This window comes from Monodon monoceros, unplaced genomic scaffold, assembly GCF_005190385.1.
Source record: "Monodon monoceros isolate NGI ecotype Baffin Bay Population unplaced genomic scaffold, NGI_Narwhal_1 Super_Scaffold_22, whole genome shotgun sequence".
Taxonomy (NCBI): Eukaryota; Metazoa; Chordata; class Mammalia; order Artiodactyla; family Monodontidae; genus Monodon; species Monodon monoceros.
Genome location: NW_021703779.1, coordinates 124,992,503 through 124,997,134, shown reverse-complemented (window position 1 = coordinate 124,997,134; position 4,632 = coordinate 124,992,503). Strand labels below are relative to the sequence as shown.

The following is a 4,632-nucleotide window of genomic DNA, read 5'->3' as shown; positions in this document are numbered from 1 at the left end:
CTCAAATCTCATTGCTGTTTCCCCTTACCATGCCACACAGAATTTCCCTAAACACCAAGAAAACCAAAACCAAAGGAGAAACATGAGAGGCAGCACTTATTCTAGGGAGAGCCTTCTGGTTCCCAGAAAGAGATTCCTTCCAGTATCCTCAAGTGGGAAGAGAGGGGACTCCATGGAGTGGACATGACTGCTTTGGTCAGCCCATAACCCTTCCTCCGTCTTCTAAGAATACTGGGTTTCTCCTTTAGGAAACTCCTCCTCCTCAATTAATATGGTTAATTGAGGTAGGGAGGAGGCTGTTAATCATAGCTCAGACTGGCCAATGAGGGTAATCCATCTCTCTAGCCAGAGGAATTGGTCTAGGGGTGAACACCTGACTGAGGCTGGGTCGGTGAGACTCTTCACAGAGAGGAAGTGCATGGTGGGTGAGGATCCCTCTCTCTGCTAGCACCAAAAACACTAAGAACCAACTAACTTCAGTCATCAGCGGCTGTCTACAGAAGGAATAAATTATCTACAGAATGGAGTCAATTTTTGAGAAAAAAAACATCCCAAGACAAGGAAGGAGGGGCAAAGCCGTAGCAATTTTAAGCCCCTAAAGTCAGCTCAAGCCCTGAACTTCCCAGTCTAGTGAACCAATAAATGCCTTTTTGGCTCAAGCTAGTTTGAGGTGGGTTTCCATCACTTGTCACCTAAATTGTCCTGACAACTGCAACGCACATACATGGGAACCCAGAATTCTGTGGATCTTCACTCAGACCACTAACACGGCCCAGCTACTCTGCATTGATTGCCCATAGCTACTGTCACAAACTGATTTCCTCACCCTCTATATTTACTTCTCTATTCATGGCTTCTACACTACTGTGGTTCATTCTCCCTGATAACTTCAGCCTCCCAAGAACTTGGCAGAGGTACGTCTCTTCTTATGGCTCCTCTGACTTCTGCTGACCTCATGGCCTTCCAGCTTCTGCTCCCACTGCTCACTACCTCATCCTTTAGAAGTTCCAAGCCACAAGTTCCTTAGAGGATCTGATGGGCCGGGCTCATCTTTTTGTGTTGGGCCACAGCACAGATCAGTACATAGCTACACTGCAAGCTCCTTGAGGGCACCTAAGTATATTTTGTCCAACTTTAAATGGTATTATAATTTTTATTATCAGTTTCGACATGTTCATTGCTAGTATACAGAAATACAATTGATTTTTGTATGTTGATCTCGTATCCTGCAACATTGTTGAACTCATTAGTTCTAAGAGTTTTTGACATAGATTCCCTGGGATTTCTGCATAGACAATCATGCCATCTGCAGATAGGGACACTTTTATTTCACAAGGCCAAAATTGCTAGAACTGAAAAAAACAAATACAGAAATCCACAATTATAGTTGGAGACATCAACAACCCTCTGTCAGTAATTGATATATCACACAGGCAGAAAGTCAGTAGGGACGTAGATGACCTGAACAGCGCTATCAATCGACTTAATGTAATTGATATTTATAGAATGCTCCACGCAGCTCTTTCAGTACCTAGCGCAGCCATGGCTCATAGTTCCAAGAAGCATCTGACCCTTCTATGAGCCTTAAACTATCAAGCTGAACATTTTGTCTTAAAAACAAAGGAGTTTTAAATTATGCAATTAATACATGGCTCCTTGTCCATCTACCAATCCCCACAACCTGAGAGAATGTTCCCCCTTCATCGTTTTCCTAAGTAACAGACTTAAGTATGCTCCAGTAGGAAGTAAAGAAGATCTGCATGAAGCAGCTCATTAAGGCTGATGGTAAGGTCTGAACTGATATAACCTACCCTGCTGGTTTTATGGATGTCATCAGCATTGACAAGACCAATCTATGACACCAAGTGTTGCTTTGCTGTTCATCATATTATGCCCAAAGAGGCCACATACAAATTGTGCAAAGGGAGAAAGATCTTTGTGGGCACAAAAGGAATCACTTCTCCAGTGACCAGTGATCCTCAAATTATCTGCTACCCTAATCCCCTCAGCAAGGTGAATGACACCACTCAAATTGATTTGGATACTGTGTATGGTGGTGACCAGAGGTGCTAACCTGAAAAGAGTAGGTATGATCACCAACGGAGAGACATCCTGGCTGTTTTGATATGGTTCATATGAAAGATGCCAAAGGCAACAGCTTTGCCACCTAGATCTCCAACATTTTCATTACTGGCAAAGGCAACAAACCATGGATTTCTCTTCCCTGAGGAAAAGGTGTCTACCTCACTATTGCTGAAGAGACCAGAGACTGGCTGCCAGACAGAGGAGTAGGTAAAATGATCTATAGCAGGTAACATAATTTGAAAAGGTTTTTTAAACTTAAATCTAATACAGCATGAAAATATAATAAAATAATCCATTCAACAACCACAGAATACACAAGCTCACATGGAACATTCACCAATATAGACCACATTGTGGGTCATAAAATACACCTTACAATTTTAAAAGAGTAGAAATCATATAAAACATATTCATATATCACAATGGAATTAACTTAGAAATCAAAACAGAAAGATAGCTAGAAAATCGTCAAATTAATTAAACAACCTACTTATAAACAACACATGGGTCAAAGAAGAAGGCTCAAATAAATCTAAAAATATTGCTAACTAAATGATACAACTTATCAAAATCTGTGAGATGCAGCAAAAGCAATGCTTAGAGGGAAATTTATAGCATGAAATGCACATATTAAAAAAGAAGAAAGATCTAATATCAATAATCTAATCTTCCACTTTAGGAAACTACAAAAAGAAGAGCAATTTAAGCCTAAAGGAAATAGAATAAAAGAAATAATAAAAATTGGACCAGAAATCAATGAAACTGAAAACAGTAAAAACAGTATAGAAAATCAATGAAATCAAAAGCTGATTCTTTGAAAGATCAGTCAAAGTGATAAAACTCTATCCAGTCAAACCAAGAAAAAAAAGGAGAAGAAAAAAATTACTAATATCAGAAATGAAAGAAGAGCCATCACTACTGATCCCATGGACTACAGGATAATAAAGGAATACTATGAACAGTGTTATGCTCACAAATTTGATAACTTAGATGAAATGGATCAATTCCTTAAAAGATACAAACTACCAAACTTACACAAGGAGAAATAGATAATATGAAGAGGTCTATATCTATTTTAAAATTGAATCAATGTTGTAAATCTTCCAAAACAGAAAACATGAAGCCCAGATGGTATAACTGGTGAATTGTACCAAACATTTAAGGAAGAAACTATGCCAATACTCTACAATCCCTTCCAGAAACTGGAAGCAGAGCAAACACTGCCTAACTCATTCTATGAGGCCAGCATTACACCAATACCAAAACCAGACAAAGGCGTTACAAGAAAGGAAAATTACAGATCAATATCTCTCATGAACATTAATGCAAAAATCCTCAACAGAATATTAGCAAATCAAATCCAACAATGTATGAAAAAATTATACACCATAACCAAGCAGGATTTATTCCAGCTATGCAAGGCTGATTCAACATTCAATTCAACTAGTGTAATCCACCATATTAACAAGCTAAAGAACAGAAATCATACAATCATATAAATTAATGTAGAGGGCTTCCCTGGTGGCGCAGTGGTTGAGAGTCCGCCTGCCAATGCAGGGTACATGGGTTCGTGCCCTGGTCCGGGAGGATCCCTCATGCCGCGGAGCAGCTGGTCCCGTGAGCCATGGCCGCTGGGCCTGCGCGTCCGGAGCCTGTGCTCCGCAATGGGAGAGGCCACAGCAGTGAGAGGCCCGCATACCGCAAAAAAAAAAAAAAAAAAAATTAATGTAGAAAAAGCATTTGACGAAATCCAATATCCATTCACGATTTAAAAAAAGAACTCAGCTAACTAGGACTAAAGGATCTGTTTCAATTCTTCATTTTTTCCTTTAAGTATTTGGATCATATCTTGTCTTCTTTTATCACTAGTTATTTTTTACAAAGTGAAAAATATTGTTTATTAAGAAAATTTAAGATAGCATGATATTGTGAAACTCTGGTTAATGACGTATTCCACTATAGTTTTGTTTCTGGCAGACAACTAGGCTAGGAGCAGATTAGCTTAATCCAGTTCGGGACTGAGATGATTTTAAACTGAAATTCTGTCCTTTTTAGGATTCATCTAGTTTTGGATAGCCCTTACTCTTAGGATGTAGCCCTTCAGGATCCCAACTCAAAACCTGGGGGTTGAGAAGGTGTCACCAAGGCTCCTCTTTAGTGGGTCCTGAGTCTGCACAACTTCTCACCCTCTCAGCTATGGCTTTCAGAATTGGCACTTTCCCCTCCAGGGAAAAATCGTAGCCAAATGCCAGGTTCAGTTCTCTGCGCTTCCCTTCTTTTTCAGATCCTGGCCCTGTAAATTCTCCCTGCCTTTAGCTCTCTGATTACCTTAATACTTTTCTAGCTTTTCTAGTTGTTCTCAGCTGGAGAATTGAATTGAAACAACCGAGTCTGCTGTCTCTGAAGGCAAAATTTTATTTCTACATTTTAGAATATATTGACTTTTTATTTGTGGGCCAACATATGTTCAATTTTTGTGAATGTGCAGTGGTACTTACAAGCTGCATTACATAGTACAGAACATGATATATATCAATAAGATACTGT

At 39.4% G+C, this 4,632-nt stretch overlaps 1 pseudogene; it reads left to right on the top strand.

Moving 5' to 3' along the window:
- The first annotated feature begins 1,648 nt into the window (after positions 1-1,648).
- On the top strand, positions 1,649-2,315 carry LOC114905920 (annotated as a pseudogene).
- Positions 2,316-4,632: the final 2,317 nt, after the last annotated feature.